A 22,561-nucleotide genomic window follows, 5' to 3' on the forward strand; every position below is an offset into this window, starting at 1 on the left:
CCAGTGTGGACATTTCTGCACAGTAACACTGTTCCTAAATAACAGGGCATTGGTCCACTCTCAACCTTCTTGCCATTTGTCTGTGTGTACATATATATATTATAAGAAATTGAGTCACATGATTATGAAGACTAAGAAGTCTCCAGATCTGCAGTAGACAAGCTGGAGACCCAGGGAGCCAATGCTGTAGTTCCAGTTAGAGTGTGAAGGCCTCAGACCCAGGAGAGCAGGTAGCATAATTTCCAGTCCAAAAGTCAGCAGGCTTGAAACCCCAGAAGAGTTGACATTCAGGCAGGAAAAGAATGATGTCCCAACTCAAGGCAGTCAGGCAGGAGATCCTCCTTAGCCTTTTTATTCCATTCAGGCCTTGAAGTGATAGGATGCATCCCACCCACATTAGGAGGGCAATATGCTTTACACACTGAAATATTCATCTCATTCAGGCAGACACATCCAGGATAATGTCTAGGCTTCCCATGATCCAGTCAAATTGACACACAGAATTTACTATGACAGGATATTTTTTAAAGCAAGCTTGTTTTGTGCCAGAATTTGCACTGACTTTCAGGATCTTCTTGTTTCTCTTATCTCAGTTTTGCCATAGAATTAAGAGTCACATTATAGGTGACAAAACTTGTCAAGTGGAAAGTTTGTTCTGTGGGACAACAGGAACTAAGATTTTGACAAAATGAAGAGAGTCCCTGGGAGACTGATCTCACAAAGTGAAAGAACTGTCTAAAATGCAGTGATCCTTCAACAAACGTGAGGGACAGAGTTACTCATCATTGAAGGTGTTTCAGCAGATCTCAGTTCAGCATTGGAAGGGATACTTGAGGGTGTCTCTCAATCACAAACTTCTTTTAATCCAAAAACCTGTTCAGTCTCCATAATATAGGGTAGACCTTGAGTATATGCTGGGGAACATGTCTACTTTGCTCATGACAGCATATGAATGTAGGGCTTGCTAGATCATAAATGTTTGCTTAATGAAATGATGTGTCAATAAATGATCAGTGGGTTAACTTGAAGATGTTTTAGGTAGTGCTCCACTGCTTCAATATTTGGATGAGTACAAATATTCCCATTTAAAAAATTAATACTACCTGATTAGTGTCACATAGTCAGAAAATAGGAGATTCTTGACTCATGCTTAGGTCCTCTGTGTTCCACTACTCACTCTGAACATGAAAGTACTAATAAATGCAGGCCTGTGTGCAATGTGAGGAGTATCTACAATATACCAAACCAGTTTCAATATACTGAGTATTCACAACTGTGAATCATGAGGAACCTAAAGCATATATATGGAGGGCCCTGGCTGGTATGGTTCAGCTGGCTGGGTGTTATCCCACAGAGTGAAAGGTTGCTGGTTTGATTCCCAATCAGGGCACATGCCTGGGTTGTGGATTTGGTCTGTGGTCATGGTACATACAAGAGGCAGCTGATCAATGTTTCTTCCTCATACCAATGTTTCTCTCCCTCTCTTTTTCCCTCCATTCACCCTTCTCTCTAAAAATAAATAAATAAATAAATAAATAAATAAATAGGTAAATACATAAGTAATCTTTTTCAAAAAGAATATAGGGAAGGATGTAGAAAGCGGGCTTTTTCTCAAGGAAAGAAACAAGAGCAAATACTCATGTGTTACTAAATAGTAAACTTATGCTAATTAATAATTGGTTTAAGTCAAATTCCATTAAGTAATTTCTAAAATGCCCAATAATGTGCCAAAGCTTTGTAATGTCATAATGAGCCAATTGCTCATTATAACTGTCTCTTACATCTTAAAAATTTAGCCACAGGAAAATTTGCTAGGAGAGTAGACCTCAAGTGTTCTTAATGCATTTAAAAAAATAAATAAATAAAGTAACTGTGTGAGGTGATGAACGTGTTAATTAACCTAACTGTGGTATTATTTCACAAAGTATATGTAGGTCAAAGCCCTGGCTGGTTTGGCTCAGTGGATTGAGCGTCGGCCTGCGAGCTAAGTGTCGCTGGTTCGATCTTCCAGTCAGGGCACATCAGAGAAGGAAAACTCTGACTCCAAAAAACCTCCGCTGCCTTGCGGCATACCTCTTCAGGGGAAAGGCTAAGGGAGTAAACCCCGACAGAAAATCCGGAGCCGGAGTCCCTAAGGCGGTTCGACGTTGTAGTCAACACCGGCAACTCCTGCGGCGCACCTGAAGCCAAGCTGTATTGACTCCGTCTTTCCCTTGGGCCCTTCAGCTGCGAAGAGAGGGGGGGGTGTGCTGCATGGGCAACAGCAGACCCTCCATATCACCCTGCCCAGGCTCTGTAGCTTCAGCTTCACTGGAGAGGACACTCCAGCGTCATCACAAGATGTCGATTCAACACGGGAGGAGACAGATACCATGTCACTCCCGAGTCAGACTGCACAGCCATTCTCGGCGGTGCAGATAGACTCTTAAGAAGCTACACCATCGTCTCTCGAGACGGACGGCTGCCGACGATATGTAGGTCAAATCATCACTGTGCACTTTAAATACATGCAATCTTATTTTTCAATTATACCTCTCGATAAAGTTGGGATAAAAGACAGTCATGGGCAGGGCTTTGGAATAAAACAGAAAGAAGGAGTGTTACTTTTTCTGCTAGTCACATTCTCTAATTTCCACTGGCTAAGAAAAATAATAATAAATTGGGTACTTCAGTAGAAAAACAGGAACTCTGCTTTGACTTAATATTTGCAAATTGCTTTAACATTTACAAAATGTTCCCATAAGTGTTACCTCATTTAATTGTCATAACAACACCCTCAGGTGATTTATTTCATCTGTATGAGTGAGGAAGCTGAGTCAAACTTAGCATTAAGTAGTAGAGCTAGGATTCAAACCCAACTACTAACTCTTGCTCCAGAACTTTGTTCTTCCTATTTAGTATAGGGCATCTGGGAGTAAGCAAGAGGATATCATCCTTCTTTCTTTACCCTGAAACATATTTTTAAATTAGCTTTATTGAGGTATCATTGATATACCAGAAGTTGCACCCAGTTAGTGTATACATCTTGATGAACTGGGACATACACATACACCCTTGATTCCATCACCATAGCCAAGATACTTAAACAAATCCATCACTTCCAAAAACTACTCTGGGTTCTTGCATGTTTGCGCATATGTGTGTGCATATGTGTGTGTGTTTCTTGGTAAGAACACTTAAGATGAGATCTATAATCTTAAGACACTTTAAAGTGTACCATACCTATTGATAATTACAGGTATTAAGTTGTGTAGCAGATCTCTAGTACTTAATCATCTTGCATATCAGGAAACTTTAGACCCATGGAAGAATCCATCTTTAATTAGAGAGAGGCCAACTCTGACACTCTTGAGTGGAGGAAAATCTATGTTTTCTTAACTTTATCAAATGAAAAAGTCAAATTCTTACAAAGCAATGTATTTTACTTTTTCTAGTTAAAATTAATTTGTTACTCATTTCAGTACATACATTATGTGCTAATCTTTGTGTTTAAATATATATACTTATCACAGTTTACCTGAATCCAGTGCTCTTCAGAATCTCCCTGGGTACAGGCTGAGTGTTTTAAGATTAATTAAATACAGCCCTTGTCTTCCACACATGGTAGAGGCACAAAGGTAATTAAAGTTCAATTTCAGAGTTGTCATGAGAGAGGCCGAATTGGAGTCAGGATGACAACATGAGTCGTGGATGATAGGACAAGAGTCTTAGGAAGAGTGATCTGAAGGAGCCTTCTAGGAAGGGCCAGGATGGACTACATGGTGAAAGGGCATCCCTACAACATGGAACGATTTGGACAAAGAGATGGCACATCATTGGATATTTGGGGCACTCCAAGCAGAATGTTACAAAAAGATAAGGAAAAGGACAGGAATCAGAGGCAATGAGACAAGGAAACCAGTCATCGACCGCACCGCACCATGCACGTAAGGCAAACTGCTGGGAATTTTTGCCCAGAAGCTATCGACCGTTCCATTGAGAAAACAGGTTTCTTTTTGTGTAAGGCAATAACTTAAGTGGTTATCACTTCTCCAAAGACTGTTGGTGATCTACTAACTGAGGAATGAAGAAATAGCAACATCCTTCCCACCTAGATTTGTTGAAATATTTTATTGCCACATTTAGATATGAAAAGAAAAATTCCCATTTTCTGACAATCCCCAAAGAGACGTTAGTTCCATCCTTATCCCTTTAGCTTTATATTTACTTAGGATACTTTTCCCCAGATGGTAGAAGTGGGGGGACCATGACAAACTCTTCTTGGGGAACTGAGGAAGTGTTTTAGAGCACTAAAACATTAATAGTTGTTTTTCAAATGGCTTTCCTCCACAAAACTGTAGAAATGCTGTTTTGAGTTTGTTTGTTTTTGTTTTTGTTTGGCCACAGGAGCAAGATGGAAAATCATCCAAGCAGAAGAATAGAATGCCTTGCTTGAAGAATAAAGAAAGCTTCAAGGGGGTAGGAAAAGGCAGTGATGTTCCTTGGCTAAAAAAACCAGGGGAAAATTGTGCAAACCACTGACAGGCCTATGCTTGGGAAATTAGCTCTTTCTTAGATCAAACTCCTAGAAAATATTTACCATATTTTTTGCTCCATAAGACGCACTTTTTTCCCCCCAAAAGTGGGGGGAAATGTCTGTGCATCTTATGGAGTGAATATTGTGTCACAAACCATGATGTTTATTACCTGACATGTCCATGGCGGCAACAGCTGTTAGAAGAGGAAGCAGTGGGCCCACACAAAATCCCTGGGGATGCTTAAATATCTCACTTTACTGCTGAATCTCAGGGCGTCTGGTCAGTTTCCATCTGCCTCTGCCCATCACCCGGGACCTGGGAGAGTGCAGAGAGCCGCCTGACACTCCCATCTACAACCACTGACCTGTCGAATCAGCTGAGGCTAATAACGGGTATGAGGCACAGGGCCAATTGCCAATTGTCTTTGACACTGGGTGGGGTCTGTGTCAGTAGAACCGCCTCCAATCACCAATCACTGTGACTTAAGCTCTCCCAATCACGAGAGGCAGATGTGTGGAGCTGATGTAACATGTTCTCAGCTGGCTACTGGCTCCGTTAGATGCTACAGCTGTCTCGTCTACCTCCGTACTGTTTCCAGTGCACACCAGATTTCTGTGTGAGGGGGCCAGCAGTAATGGGTGAGCAGCCATAAATGCTGAAGTTTGTAGTGTATAAAGGGAGTTATGGTGGGGTCACTCTTCTAGTAGTAACACAGGCACTGAGGGGATTAAAAGGTATCACTATCACAGACACCAGGGGTAGTCCGCCAGAATCTGTAACTAGGATAGTGACACTCTCAGTGACTGTTACAACTAGTGGTACCTCTTAACTCCTTCAATGTCTGTTATTAAAGGCCCCCATAAATTCTGACACTAACAATGATGAGTTCTTGGGGTTCCCAGAAAACTAGAAGAGTACTTGAACCTTAAAGTCTCTCCTCATGTGTTAATGACAGTGATGATGGTACTTAATACCACTGTTGATTGCTGTTCACTTTACATAATTGAAATATTATTCTGTTACATTTTATTAAATATTTTAGTACACCATTTGGTTCAGAATATATTTTTTAATTGTTTTCCTCCTCTAAACCTAGGTGCATCTTTTGGTCAGGTGTGTCTTATAGTGCGAAAAATATGGTAATTTTTGAAAAAAAGTTGCAAGAAACACAATCTTTCTGCTACCAACTTAAATATATGTATATATATTTAACTTGAAGGCCAGGAAAACTATGAAAAGCCAACCAGTTCAATCCCTCTCATTGGACAGATGAGAAGAATAAAACCAAAGGAGTGGTTTGCTGAGGGTCAAACAGCCTGCCTTCTGCATTCTTAACATGAACTCTTAGGAACCTAGAATTCAAATGGAATTGTCTTGAGGTGAGTGCAATATGGTAATTAATTTATGTATTCTCTTAAAACATTCCTTGTCTTTCAGTGATTATAACAACAAAATTTTTAGAATGAAATAGTACAGGAGAGATCAGAAGAGAGAGAGAGAGAGAGAGAGAAGGAGGAGGCTGGGTCAAATTCAAACTTCCCACTTGGGTCAATTTAAAGTTGCTTGAAAGAATTTTTCAAAATAACTATAATTAAGACCCACCTCCATTAAAAAGGTTGAGACATTCCATGATTTTTTTTCATCCCATAACAAACTTCATTTAGCAAAGAGGGTGGTCTTGGACATGCCTTAAAACCTGGGGTGAGGAATTTTGCTTGGAATAACTGAAATGTTTATAGGAACTCGGACTAATAATGAAGGCTTGGGATGTAATCTAAACATGCAGAACAAAGATCTCACACTGGCATAGAAATCAGTGATTTGGAGTCAGAAACTGGTATACTGGGCCCTGTCCTGATACCTGCTCTAAAATATTAGGCAAGTGCCCCACACCCATACCTTTGCTTTAGAGGCCAGGAATTCTATCTGTAACATGATGAAGGTGGCCTTGGAGAACCTAAAAAAACATCATGCTGTTTTATACCCTCATGCATTTATCAAAAAATTCTTTCTGCTTGGAGTATCACTCATCTTCACCTTTTCTTTAAGTTGTCTTTATGATTCTTCACAGAGTTTTCTCCTCCCTGTCATGCAGCCTCAACCCCACTCCCTGTTCCCACCTGAATCAAGAGCTCCTCTTTAGGTCCCCATATACCACCTGTGCTGATCATTACCTTGACCACAGCACTTTGTAAAATATTTCAGACATTCAAAAGGCTGCCATTAACGTTAATAGTCACATAATTAACTACCATCCAATTAAAAAATTCTTCACATTTTTGGCCCATAATTTTAAAGGTATTATCTCAAAATGACCTCTGCATTCAGCTCTTTACTTAGCATCTTCAGGTAAGTTCGGAAGTGAACTGGAACTTCCTTGGTGTTCATGTGACATGGTACTTAAGGGGTATTTCCTTTAAACTACAGATTGCCTTATGGTGATTAGGCAACACAAAATTAAGAATAAAGCCATGAAGCAAAAATCAGCAGGAAAGATAGGAGAGACGTTAGGGATAATGTCTAACTCATTCTGAGATTATTAGCACCAAACTCTGTAGTGTCTGATACATATTAGACACTGCACGTCTTTCTGAAAGTATCTGGACTACAGTCTTACCCAAGTTATCTAAAATAACAAGGTTATAATAATGGTCCAGTTTCTCAAAAGCCTAAAATAAAGGGCAGCCGTTCAAGTGTTCCTTTTCAATAACTTAAATGGACTCTTTTGCAACAGCTCCATGGCAAAACCATGACATCACTGATGGGGTTTGTGACATTTATCTAAGTAATGTTTCAGTCATGCTGTTCCCAACTGGTAGCCAAAACAAGCTGTCTTATTCTCTGTGGCAATGGCCAAGCCTTGGAAACCCTGAGCGTACACACACATAAATCTCGAGGGAAAGAACCATGTTTAAACCTTTAAAGAATGTCCATGTATTTAGATCTTCGAGTTGTTTGGTTTTATGGTAAACAGGATAGGACTGTTCAGAGAGAGGTGAACATTTAGGGAAGCAGATGTGCATGTTTGTGTTTCCGTGGAAGTGGTAGCGTTCTTTGAAGGCACCAGAGAGGTACGAAAGAAGACTTACGTTTACAAGACTGCTTCTCCAGATAGGCGTTCTCCTGAGCGAAAAGCATATGTCACGTCTGCAGAGAGTCCCGTGATATTATTGAGAGAAACTACCATCCATCACAATTATGTAAAGTCCCGTACAGAGGAAAGAGCCTGGATTAGGGGCCTAGAGGCTGGAATTGTCAAATGTTCCATTGACCTTCTGTATGATCTTGAGATTGTTTTTCTCCTCTGGACCTCAATTTCCTTATCTATAATTTTTCTACTTTTCAATAATTACATGTTTATAATATTTATATAATTATAATGAATTATAAATATTTAATTATTTTTACATATATCGGGGGAGAGAGAGGGAAAAAAAATAACAACTCATGCTGAAGCTGAGAAAATAGACTGGCACATTAGAGATATTCAACAAATGTGTTCCTTCCTTCTTTCCTTATATGTAACCATGATGTACATGATACCTACATACAAGCTGAACTAGTTTACCAACCTGGTGAACTTCAGGCAAAACCTCTCACCTATTATTAGCCTTCAAACAAACAAACAAACAAATAAAACTCTTCATATTGTAGCCCCTGAATATCTCTGTGGCCTTCTCACTTGAGACAAATTATTTGTTTGCTTATTTCAGGTGACCCGTGATTCTCTATAAATACATCATGCACCATCTGGGCTCATGCTTTTGTTTGTAGTGTACCCTGTGCAGGAGTGCTTTTGCCTAACTTCTCTGCCTAAAAGATTGCCCAATAATACAGGATAACCAGTATAATATGGACTTCAGATAAACAAAAAATATTCTAGTATAAGCCTGTCCTAAATATTGCATAAGGCACACTGTATTTCTTTTTGCTAATTCTGGCAATGGTATCAGCCTGGATAGTACTCACTCATCTGTTAAAACATAGGTCAAATATCTTATTGTCCATGCTGCCTCCCACCCTGATCATGTACTTTCTCCCCTTTCCATGGATTTTAGTAATCCCCTTTTCTGAGTTTCCTGGTACTTTTGTCTATACTTCCATTATAGTGCTTACATGTCCTATTACAATATGACAACTCAATCTACCTGGATCCTCAACTTCTTTTTCACTCTCCACCTGTCACGAGACAATACATCTCTCCACCTTTCTAAGACCTCTATTCTGCATCCCATCCTGCACTACCCTTTTGTAATACCTCTGTCAACTAGTCCCACATCTGTATTTTCAGCCTAGCCTCTTCATTTGAGTTCCAGACCGGTATATAAGATGGCCTCCTTGACACTTCCACTTAGCTGTATCACAAGTGTTTCAGGCAAGACTATTAGTTGGGGAATATCTTTTCCCACTCCCCTCCCTGCCTGTGTCCTATCATTTACTGTGTTCCCCATCCCAGTAATTTATGCCCCATTGACCCTGTGAGTCAGGCCAGTGCCCTGGGAGTTAGTGTATCATTTTCACCTATCCCTACTTAACCTCCAGGTCCTAGCCCTCCTACCCCTTCCCCAGGAACCTTTATTTTGGCCTCAGTAGATTGAAATCCCTTCTCTTGTTCTATACTCACCAAGTGTCCCACACTTCTCCTTCACACCCTTTAGCACCCTTGAAATAATTGATTTACTCTGGTGGATGTGCCTTTCACTTTTCGCTCATGGAGGTGAGGATTATATCTATTTCAGGCATTGTTTCCTTATTACCTAGGACAATGTTTGACTCATAAAATGTTCGGTGAATACACTTTGGATTTCTGAATGAATGAAAGAGTGACAGTTTACTTACATTTCTCCTTACTTATGGTAAGTCCTTCTTCTATCCGATACTTTTCCTTTGGGTGTCATAATGGTTAAAAATCTGGCTTTGGAATTTAGCAGACATGGATTTAAGTTTAGTGCTACAAAACTAATGTAACAGTGATCAAATCACCTCACTTTGTTAAACCTTTTATGTACTTGTATATGGAAGGTAATACACATCTCATATGGTTCTTATGAGGATAAAATAAGAAGCATGCTAAATTCTTGAGAGTATTGGTACATAGTTCATGCAACATGAGCTATTATTATAATTTCACTTTTTAATTTTGTTAGAAATCCTTCAAATCCCATTTAGTTTCACTGCATTCTAGGTAATAATGCAATTATACAACTGTAATGACAGATCACTTGAAAATAAAGAAAATCTGTAAGTGAAAAAAAATGTTCATCAAAATCTCTTCAGGAGGTGAAGAGAGATGACCTCTTCTAAAATTGAAGAACTCACATTCTTTAGAAATTAAGTATGTGGTGAGAATGGAGACTTCAAGGGAAATAATGATATAATTTCTCCATAGTAAAAACTCACATTTCCCCCATAACTTAAGGTTTATTGAAGTAAGATAGTGGCCATATAAGGGCTTATTTGTCTGGAAAGAACTGACATGCAGGTGGCCAAGTTCAATGTTAATTATTGATGGGGGTCTGTTACACTGTTTCAAATGCAGAGCACTACTGAAATTCTTAAAAGCCCTGTCAAGCCATATGAAGCCTCAGGACCAACTATAAACACAAGAGACTTTATCGTATTGATTATTTCTGAGCTGGCCCAAAACAACTTTTATTATGCAAGCTGGTTTTAGGCTTCCACATTTGAACTGTCCCAGTCTGTGAAAATATAGTAAGAAAGAAATAAGAAACCCTGAGTTTTATGCATCCTTTTTAAAGAAGAGTTAGACTTGAGTCTAGAAATGGATCAAAGTAGAGAACGAGACAGTTTATTCAGCAAACACATCGTGCACAGAGCTCATTGGGAACTTTCCTAAATATCTCAATCCTCACAAGGATCGGAACAATGAGTATTACTACTCTCATTTTAGTGATGTAGAACCCAACTTACAGAAAGGTTAAACTCAATATTGGTTAAATAACTGTAGGACCCAAGCATAAGTGAAAATGCATGGTTCTTGTTAAAAAAAGTATTGGGGAATTTGAAGATAGCAGCAACAGATTATTAAACCAAGTGTGGCGCCATTCTCAATGCATGGCCTTAAGTGACTGCACAGGTCACATGTGCATGGCCTTAAGTGACTGCACAGGTCACATGCCCATGAGCTGGCCCTGGATAAGAAACTTACCCAGTGTCACAAAGTGAGTAAATGGTAGAGTCACTGGTTGATATTTAGCCATCTAAAATTTCAGTCATGATTTCTGCTCTTCAAAAACTCTCAAGTCTGTTAATTTTTATCTGCTCCACCACCCCATTTAATGTCTGTTTAGCCTGTCTTTGTTCATTTGATAAAATGCCTTTCTTACAATAAATAGTTATAGCTGAAAAAATTCTTGTTGGATGTCAGAACCACATATCTGCAAAACAGAAGCAATCCTACTAATTCCTCAGTTCCATTTCTGTTTTGTGACTTTGTTAATCATTTTTATTTCTTTTTATCACTGGTATACTAAGGCCCAAATGAATCAATCAGTAGCCCAATGTCATGCAGTAAATTAACAGCAAATGGAAGAGTAGAATTTCAGTATACTAAACAAGAAACATGTAAAAGTAAACAGTTGATATTCAGATCATCTCTATTTTTTTTTTGTTTGTTTATAAAGCAGAATCTTCAATAGATATATTTTTGGATGACCAGATAACCACTTATAAAAGAAAAATTTGACCATGTCTAAAGCCAAGAATGTGAGAAGATTGAGTCTCCCATCACGTGCCTCTTACTCTGCAACATGGAAAGATGTTGCCTGGGTTATTTTGGAGGGGTGGGCATCCCTTAACCATGGTAACATTCACTGGCACGCTGGAAATCTTGACTCAGGTGGCCTGTGAATTGTACAATTTTTTCAAGACAGTCCAGTGTCTCTGAATCTCTTATAAACTGCTGTTTGGAAAGACTTCAATTGCTACAAAATAAACAGGAACTAGAAAAAGGCAATCTGTCTTCAGTTCTACGAAAAACTAGCCATGCAAACAGTTCCCCATTCACAAGGGACTGTGAAGTGCAGGGTAAAGAGTGACTCATTGGATTTCTGGGTAATCAAGCACTGAGGCTGTGTAGGAAGTATTTTCCTCTCCTTTGTAGGTAATACATTACTATTTGGAAGATGCCCTACCATAAAATCCTGACTGAGTTCTCCTAAGCAACCTTCACCCTAGTGAGATAGTAACAGCAACAACAACAGGCACACAAATGGCTCACGCTGAGTTTCTTGGCAGATGCCTCCTAATGCTAAGAACGAAGAACCTGATTACTTGGTTGTGTCTAATGGTCCATAATTGATAGAAGGAATGTCAGGGACATCTAACTTCAGTCAAGGCCCCTGGAAAACGGAACTATATCGTTAACATTTATTGAGTTACTGCTCTGTCAGTCCATGTGCTAGACGTCAGCTAGACAGTGCCAGGCAATCTAAAGTTCATCTCTTTACCTTTCTCAGAACGTCACTTCTCTAAGAATTCCCAATGCCACCAGGAAGCCCTCTTTTCTTCTTTGAACTCAACATTCCCCTGTACCATTCCCTGGATCCTTAAATTCTAGACTGGATTGGAAGATCGTCCAGCCCAGTGTTTCATAAAATGAGGTATGTGTACTACTAATGGTGCACCAGGTGGGCTCGGGGGAGCAAACCAAAAACCTTTCGAAAAATAAATAGGTAAGTAAACATCCAACCATACCATGTGAAGGAGTCATAATCTAAACCCAGTGTTAACCTATTAGCACTGTGATCCAGATAGCAAAGGTGATTCAACATGACAAAATCCATTAAGATATTTTACCACATTCACATATTTAAGAATAAAAGTTAATCTCAGTAGATGCAGAAAAAATATTAAAGTTAACCTCTACTTATAAATAATGATGCCAACTCTCAAGAGGGCAGTACTTTCTTATTTTTTCTATAGGCCCCCAGGTTTACTGAGGTGTAATTGACAAATAAAATAGAATACATTTAAAGTGTGCAATGTGATTACATGATATACATATACATTGTAAAATGATTACGATGATCAAGTAATTCATATGTCTATCACCTCATGTAGTTATCCGTTTTTTGGATTGTGGTGAAAACGGTTAGATCTACTCTCTTAACTAACTTCAAGTATACAATACAGTATTTTCAACTATAGTCACCATGCTGTACATTAGACCCCCAGGACTGATTAATCTTTAACTGGAAGTGTCTACCCTGTGACTAATGTCTTCTCATACCCTGCCCTGTGGCAACCACTATTTTACTCCCTTTGTCTCTGAGTCCAACTTTTGTTTTTTTAATGAGTCCACATATAGGTGAGGTCGTATGGTATTTATCTTTCTTTCTACCACTTATTTCATTTAGCGTGATGTCCTCTAGGTTCACTTATATTGCAGCAAATGGCAGGATTTCCTTCTGTTTCATGGCTGAATAATATTCCATTATATGTATGATATATATTGTGTATTATATTAATTATATATCTTATATTACATTGTATGATATTAATATATAAATATTCAATTACATACTATATAAATATATTATGTATGAGTTATATTACACATACAATGTATCATCAATCCATATCTGGACACTTAGATTGTGCTCATATCTTAGTTATTGTAAATAATACTGCAATGAACATGGGAATATAGGTATTTCTTCAAGATACTGCTTTTGTTTCTTTCTGATATATCCAGAAGTGGGATTGCCGGATCATGTAGTACTTCTACTTTTAATTGTTTTTTTGAGAAATGTTCACACTGTTTTCCATAATGACTATAGTGACTATATCAATTTACATTCCCACCAACAGTGCACAAGGGTTCCATTTTCTCCACATTCTCACCAAGATTTATCTTTTTTTTTTTTTTATCAAAATCATCCTAATAAGTACTTGGTGATTTCCCACTATGGTTTTGATTTTCATTTTCCTGATGATTAGTGGTGGTGAACAATTTTTCATGTATCTGTTGGCCATTTTTATGTCTTCTTTGGGAAAAAAAAATTTGGGCTAGTTAGGTCCTTTGCCTATTTTTTTTTAATTGGATTATTTGGGTTGTTTCTTTGTTTGTTTGTTTGCTTGCTATTGAGTTGTATGAGTCCCTTCTGTATATTGGAAATTAACCCCTTTCAGATATAAGGTTTGCAATTATTTTCCCCATTCCATAGTTCTCTTTTCACTCAGTTGCTTAGTTTCCTCTGCTGTGCAGGCTTTCCTAAGAAGAAAACCCTGTTAGCCTGCTAGGATACGCATCCGTCAGCACAGGTTGGTTATACACAGCATGGTGACAAGCAACTGAAATCTCCGTGTCTCAGAACAACAAGGATGTGTTTCTCATTCCCATTAAATGTCCACTAGGAATCAGTAGGAACCTCTGCTAATTGAACATGCCCGGGACTCCAGCTAAAGAAGTGGCAATTTTTGGACATTAGTAGTCACTGTGCTAGAGAGAAAGAGCACTGGAAAGTCTAAATAGGCAAATAAATGCTCTGACCTAGTAGGGACACACGTTCTTCTGCTCACTACTCATTAGCCAGAACTAGTCATAAGACCCTGTGCAACAAGAGGAGGTCAGGAAGCCTGTCCCATCATGAACTCAGAAGATGAAGAACTCTATATATTTGGTAAAAAGCACTAAGTAGCCATGCAGAAATCTATAAAATTGTACAGCTACCTTCATGCTTAATGATAAAACATCAAAATATAACTTTCCTCATGAAACCAAGAACTAGACAGGAGTCAGTAATATATTAGACATCCCAATCATCTCCGAAAGACAACATAAACTAATTAATTACTTACTTAATTAAATTAAACTAATAAGTAAGAATATAAATGTTCATTATATACTTACTCTATATACAAAATCCAAAATAAATAGACAGATATATGTTTTAAATTAATAAGGAAGTATAAGATGCTTCTTGTATATAAAATTAATACACAATACTCAAGTGCTTTCTTATGCTAGGGACAGTTATATGAATCAATTAAAATATTATTTTCTAATAACAAATGGACAAGACCCCTAGAAATGAATCTAGCAAATGATGTGTGAGACATTTTGTGCAGAAAGTTTTAAAAAATTGTATCCAGAAAGTTTTTTAAAGTGCTAAATAAAAGAGAAACATGATATAATCGTAGGTATAAATACTCACTCCACTGAATATATTAATTTCCCCAAATTAATAGATAGATTTTAATGCACTACTAGCCAACATCTCTGCAAGATTTCCTATTTCTATGGAATTGGTAACTAACTCTTACATTTATATTAAATGGCTAAGAGAAGCGAAGATACTCCTGCAAAAGAAACAAGACAGAGGAACTTGTCCAGGCACAAAGTAGGACTTGTCTGAAGCCACAGTAATTAGGCACTTTAGATTGCTGCTGATATAGTTAGATACTGAATGGAGTAGAATAGAAAGCTCAGGGATGGAACATGCATTTATATAACATGTATGATAAAAATGACATTCAGGGCAATGGAGGAAAAGATGGATACTTAATAAATGAGGCTGTTCATTGGCAAATAAAACTACATGTTTCCTTCAAAATTGTAGGAAAGATAAATATATATGTTGACCTTGAAATATAGAAATAAGAAAAAAGATACATATATACAAATCAAAAAGGAAAATACTGATAAATCTAAGTATATTTTTAATGTAAAAATCTCAGTTCATTTACGGTTGACATAAAGAGAGTGAAAATGTAAGCCACAGATTTGAAGAAGGTATCTACAACATTTAACAGCAATTTAAAAATTTTAGTATCTAGAATATATAAAGTATAGAGCATACAACCACATGAATCAATAAAAGTGAACAAAGTCATGGAAAGACATTTTATGACAGCAGAAACACAAATAATCAATAAACATTTGAAAAAAATGCTCATTTTCATCAGTTACAAAGGAAATGCCAAACAAAATGACATAAGACATGTTCATGCCCTTGAGATACATGAAAAAGAAAGTCTCACAATTCTTGTGAAAGCTGTAAACCGACAGTGTCTCTCATATCCTCTTGATGGATTTAAGCTGATCTGACTACATTGAGAATGACATTAGCTACTAACTGTCAAAAACACTGTATTCAGCAATTACGATCTAGGAAGATTGCCCGGAGGAATTTGCACATGTGCACCAGGAGACAATCTATAAAAATGCTTTTAACAATGTTGATTTTACTCGAAACCTTGAAAAACCTAAAATTTGCATAAGCAATAGAATAGACACATTGTAGCATAGTTGTTACAATGGAGTACCCTGTAACAGAAAGGAAGCAAATGATCTACAGTGCAAAATGCCGCACAGATTATATTCCAAATTTAAGATTAATTGGTGGCACTAAATCATGAGGACATACATGTAGAATTTACCTTTATGTAAAGGTATAAAATAGGCACAATAAACAGAGGGATGTATTTGTGAAAAAATGCGGACAGAAAAAACTAGGGGTTGTTAACACAAAATTCAGAATACTGGTTACCTCTGGAGGTTGAGAGAGGGATAATGGGATGGACATGTCAGAAGGGCTTGTAAGCAGCTTCAAAGGTCATGTAATCTTCTATTCTGAAGTTGGGTGCAGTATGCATAGTTCTTTGCTTAGTATTTATCTATCTCTCTATCTTTGTACCTACCTATCTATCTACACATGTTAAATATATTTTTGTATACATGGCACAGAATATTTCATAAGAAAAAGGTTTAAAAATGGACTAAGAGCCTTCCAGCAGATAAAAAATAAAAATAAAAATAAAGGAAAATCCAGAGAAAAGAGCAAGGATAAAGGCACCAACATGTGAAAAGCATTTACTATGTATGGATGGATTTTCAAAGAATGACACCTAGCTCAAATATGTTTTCTTGTGGTTAAATAAAGTTTCAGAATCAGCTGAAAGCAGGTGAAAACATTGCTGGTTACATATATGCCCCTTTTGGGTAATAAATTGAAGATGAGTCCCCTCTTCTTGTTTTCCAATTCCAAATTACCTAGGCTCACATTAGGTATGATCCAGATTCTGTTCTCAGGGGAAAGGGGCCCTCTTAAGAGACATGGAAGAAGGCTAAGGCCCCAAGAGCTGTAGCTTATGGGAGGAAAGCTTCTGCAGGTTGGCATTAATACTGTGTTGTCAGTGCTTACTGCAGTGCTTGGCACCCAGTTATGCCCAATAAATATTTGGGGGAATAACTGAATAAATGGAGCCTTTGCCAATGAGGAGTCCTGGGAACATGTCTCCTTTGGTCAGGCTGTCCTGTTCTCTTTTCTTTTTTGGCTATTCTCACCATGGCTAGAAAAACTTTATAACCTTTCCCCCTTTCCTTTTCAGTAGCTGGTCGGGGTGGGAATACTTGACGAGGTCCAAGACAAACTGTGAATGGCCTTGATTTCCAATGCAGAGTGCTGACAGATATCTGACATGGAGTGAGATTGGAGAAGCTGCCAGCTGGGGCCAGGAGCCAGCCTCCTTTTCCCAAGGCAATCTCTGTAGATGGTGGTAGATCAGACTCCGCTGCATGCCAACCCTGTCTGTCTTCCCTCCTCTTTACCCCTTATTTCTCCTGCTCACATTGCGTTCCATTCCCTACCTGGTCAGTCTCTTTTGCTTATGTTTCCTAAATGAGCTTTTTCTGTGCCTTTGCTTTGGGTAATTTCTTCTTGTTCTCTTTGGACCATTATTTATTCTCTTGGCCGGCAGGATACACAAGGAACTAGGGGCATGGCTGAGGCAACATGGCTTGATTATAAATTTGATGCTTTGTAGCTTTCAATTATAATTCTTTACAGAAATAATGGGTGGGGCCTAAAGTAGTTCTACAGTTGTTCATATAGAAAATAATACAATCACTACTAAATAATACCAGAATAAACTGTGTTGCATACTCACAACTGTAAACCTACTTTTGCCCCACCCTGTACAATGCAAGTTCATTGTAAATGAAATTCAGAGCAATATGGAAGAGAAAAATAAACTATAAAAATCATACAGAGAGTACTGTTGTTCCATGTATTTTGGGGAATACTACTCTAGTCTCTGATTTTTATGATTATTTTACCTTTTAGAAATGAAGGACACCATTCACTAAATAGTCTTCCTTTCCAGGTTGTAACAAGCATTGGAAAAAATCACAATGAGTCAAATGTGGAGCCAATAAAAATTGAGGCTTAATCATTTATAATTTGTGGAGTTCTTTTATAAGGTAGGAGAATATGGCTGAGATCTAATGTCAAAGAGGGGTCTTCCCATCACTGACCCTCTGCGCTCAGACCTGCTGTGGGGAGAATTGCTCCTGATTGGACTGTTAGCTGCATGGAAGGTGGTACCTGCCTCACAAACAACAAATGGGAAGCAGTGAAGAAAGGGTCAATGGTGCAACTTTGGGCTCATCTCCAGGAGACGGACTGACCTTGAGTACATCTCCAGGTCAGTTTGATACAAAGGAGCTTCACCCATCGGTCCAAGTTTCAGTTTGTATCAGCAAAGATCAAATCAAGAACACGGAAACCATATTAATATTTTTAACAGAGAAATAAAAAAATAAAGAAGGAATAATGAGGTAACAACAAAATAACTATAGAAAGTAGGTACCAAGGTTTAGGAACAAAGGGAAGAGGGTGGGCTTATCCACACCAAAAAGCCTCGAGGAGTGGTCCTGTGCATACCGGCCAGCAGTTACTGGGATATCAGGAGCCTGGAGAAGGAGCTCCAAGGAGCTGTGACTTACATCTCCAGGAAGGACAGAGCCCAGCTAGAGCAGGTCTTTCCAAGGGTGCATGATGAAACTGTTTCTGACTGTATAAGCTAGAGCTAATTGCCATTATGTGGGTAAGGAGCCATTGCTAGAGATCGGCTGATGAGAAAAGTAAGCGGTCCAGCTTCCTCCAGACCAAGGCTGTTTCTAGAGCCCAATGGGGCAAAGGAGAGATACAGTTTGCAAAGCATGGGCCCTAGAATCATAGTATGGAGTATAGATAGATGGTTTTGGAGCTAAGGCTCACTTGAAACTGGGGAGCAGCCAAAGGGATGCCAAGGTCAGGGCTGCAACCACTCAGCAGAAGCAGGATAGAATCCGCTCAAAATTTGGTTTAGATACAGAGACTGACAATCCCCCACATACAACAGCAAAACATAGGAAAAGGTCTATTACTCATATAATTAAGTTTTCTGGGGAAAGCAGGGCAGGCTCCCAAACCTGTCTCTGAAGATGAGATTCAGGGATAGGTGACTGGCTTGGGGTTCTTACCGTGGTCCGGGTGTGGGCTGGGGTCAGCCTGGACTTTCTTATCAGCTTGCTCAGACCTGGGGCAGAGGGGAAGTAGGGGAGGCTGAGATTTCAAAACCATCCGGAGTCAAACATCAAACAATGGAGTCAGAAGCTTTATTACACTCTGTGCTCCTGTTGGCCTTCTCTACAACGGGAGCATTTATGGATAGATGATAGAATGGGACAAGGGGAGGATTCCCTCTTTCAGCACCTGCCGAGTCCATGCAGTACATGGCATCTAGGAACTGGTACCTCCTACTTAACAATGTATTCTGAGCATCTTACCAGGTGACTCACTATTCTTATGACACACTGTTTGCTGGCTGTATGCTAGTCCGTCTTTGGATTTACGAGTAAACTACGCTTTATATTATACCAGTTCTCAATTGATAGAAGCTGATGGGAACTGAGGTTGTTTCTAAGGTCCTTCTATTTCTGAAACATGTACGCTATGCTGACCAGTCACTGACCCAGTTCTCAAAGATTTATGGAGCACTTATTAGGTGCTAGGTACAGGATTAGACAAGAAGAAAAGCACTCTCTGCTCTCCAAATAGAGATGGCCCCACACTACCAGGACTACACTGTGCCAACCAGAGGTGGGTGAAGGAAACCAGAGGAGCCACAAGGCATTATTTACTTTCCTTTTAAAAAAATTAAATAATAAATAATGACTATGTGCTCATTCAAAAAATTTAGGCTCCTTGTTTCCATGCCTCTAGGTCTATTTTGCTCGCTTGTTTGTTTTGTTCATTAGTTTCCTGTATTAGGTGAGGTCATATGGTATTTGTCTTCCGCCGCCTGGCTTATTTCACTTAGCTCATACTCTCCAGTTTCATCTGCTGCAAAAGATAGGACTTACTTCTTTCTTTACAGTGACCAGAGGGGATGGGGGAGCGAGAGGAGGTGGAAAGGAGGGGAAGGATTTAGTAAAGGAACTAGTATAAATGACCCATGGACAGGGACAACGGGGTGGGGACTGACTGTGGGAACAGGATGAGGTGGGGAGGGCAGGGGAGAGAAATGGGGGAAAGACTAGGACAACTGTAATAGAACAGCAATAAAAAAAGAAATAAAAGAAACATGTAGGCGCTAGTAAAATACATAGGTGAACAAGCATAAATATTACTTAGTACTCACTGTCTTGAATGCCTATCCTTCTAGGCTTGTTTTGTGAACAAAAGTATACTCAGACACAAACACATATATACAGATGTAGATACATAAACACACATAATACACAGTATGTATGTTTATATCATATAATTTGGAGATTCTCTTACAAATTTTCTATTTCTCATAAAGGCTGCACAGTTCTCCTAAGAACTCTTAGAGAATAACATAACCTTTTCTCCACTATTAGAATTCAATGTTCTTATTATGAATAATTCTGAAGTGCTACTGTATAATTCTTATACATATATGTGTTTGTATGCAAATATGAAAATAAATCTGAGCATTGTATCTAAAAATAAAATTGTTGGATAAAGTAATAGATAATTAGGTTTTGTATAAATTCCCCCCAAAGAATAGTTACTTAAATTCTCTGCAAGTGTTCCTCTTTTGAAATCATCTTGCCACAATTAGTTATTTTGCATATTTTTAAATATTGCCATCTTACTGGGAAAAACCTCTCAGTGTACTGTTTTATTTTTAGCTCTTTAAAACGTAAACTTATCATTTAAAGATCACATTCATTTCATCTGTTTATAAAAGATAAGATGCATGATATACACAGTAACAGAATTTTATTTCTTTGATCTTTGTGTTAAATCAGGCAGAAGCTCTCTTACCACTTTTCAGATAACATTTTCTTTCTAGAAAGAAAGAGCTAATGGTTTGCGTAACTTTTCAAAAAATTATTTGTAAAATCTTAGAACATTTTAAAACAACTAATGAAATATTGCATTCATTGAGAATCATTTTTATATTATGTTTTTCATGAAGACAGATCTGTGAGGAAATATGTTTGATTATGAAGAGTTATTGAATAGTGGCCTAAATTGAATTGTGAGGTGAACCAGGTGGGGTTTTTATGTCACTTGAGCACCTCTATTTTTTATACCTCCTTATTGATCTTTAAGGCAACACGATGCACATAGCCTGCTTTCTTTATCTTCTTCCCTGAGATACCACATTATTTTTTCCAGATGAAACCTGCACTTTTTATTACAGACTCCATCCTGACTTCCTTCATGGAACATAACCCTTATGGAACACTTGGTTCCATTGCTTCTGCCTCTGCTTCCTGATTCGATCACTGTGCGTTTCCTTGGCTGTGAAAGTCAAAGCCTAAGCCAATACTCAACAGACACCCAGCAGCTCATTTCTCAAGGCCTCCTCTGCCTCCTGAGCTGCCGCTTCCTCTGGTCTCTTTTTCTGTGAAATATGCACGATGCCAGTCTGAACGGGAAACACAGTCCCGTCTTCAGCTCCACAAAACCCTATTCACCCAAAGCAGCCAGCGACTCAGGAGTTTAAAGTAGGATGCATATCAGATTAATTCAAGTAACACGATGAAATACAACCCTATCTCCATTTTTAAATATCCTTCCACACCTCCAAGGACTTCCACTAACTTTTTCTGAATATTCTGTATTCTCTTCCCTTTCTCCAAAAACCACAAATCCATCCCTCCTCTGTTCTAATGAAGAGCTACTACTTGCCTTTTTTTTTTTTTTCTCTCTCTCTCTGAAGTTCTGAACTTAGCCAGCATCAAGTCCCTTGAGACCTTGATTTCTATCACAGACATGTATTAGGGAATTTTGCCCAATAAAAGATAACTTACTCCCAAAGAGGAAACTAATATTGGTTGTTAAAACAGTAACATTACATGTGAAATCTGGGAATGTTTTACATATGTGCAGTTCAGTTTGGTTTTGTAAACAAATGTGCAGCATGTAATTACTGCTCTCCTCTTCCATGACCGCTGGGCAAGCAGGAGTCCTCATTCAGAGAGAGAGCAGATCTGATTTCTCTTGATCCTTTCGTAATGTGGATCATGAAGAAGATCCAGAAAACATGCCAATATCACCAGAGTAATTTGTGAGAAGGGTGAATTCAGAACGATTTTGCTGAGACTCACAGAAAAAAAAAAAGCATGAAAGAACGCAAGTGCAAATGTCATTAATTTTCAAACCAGTAGGAACCTGTTAGGAATTAAAAAAAAAAAAAAAAGAAAGAAAGAAAGAAAAAGAAGATGCGAAGTACATCACAACAGACTTATGGGGTATCCCCCCTGAGCACTGAGAACAACTTAGCCAACTTTCCTGAACAATTGATGTAGGTGATTCAAGACAATGTTAAAAATATGTTTAACATTTCAATGACATATAATATACATGAATAAAAGTGCACAAATCACCAGTGCATGGCTCCCTGGATGTTCACAAATTGAACTCACATCTGTAACCAGCAGCTGGATGAGGAACAGAACATTGTCCTTTGCCCAGAAGCCCTCCTCCTATGCCCTTCCAGTACCCTCCACCAAGGGTCCTCATTCTCCTGACTTCTGACAGCTTCTGAGAGGGTCAGCTGGCCTGTTGCTGAATTTTATGTTGATGGAATCACGTATCATGCACTCTTTGGGGCCTGGCTTCCTTAGTTCAACATGTGCATAAGATTCCTCTCTCTTATTCTGATATATTATTATCATCATTATTTTTTAATGTTTTTAACTTGCTACTAAAATAGTATTTATTGAACTGCAACATTAAATTCCTTCTGTTAGAATATATTTATCTCTTCTTCTATTG

This window comes from Furipterus horrens, unplaced genomic scaffold, assembly GCF_987537825.1.
Source record: "Furipterus horrens unplaced genomic scaffold, mFurHor1.1.pri manual_scaffold_4, whole genome shotgun sequence".
NCBI lineage: Eukaryota > Metazoa > Chordata > Mammalia > Chiroptera > Furipteridae > Furipterus > Furipterus horrens.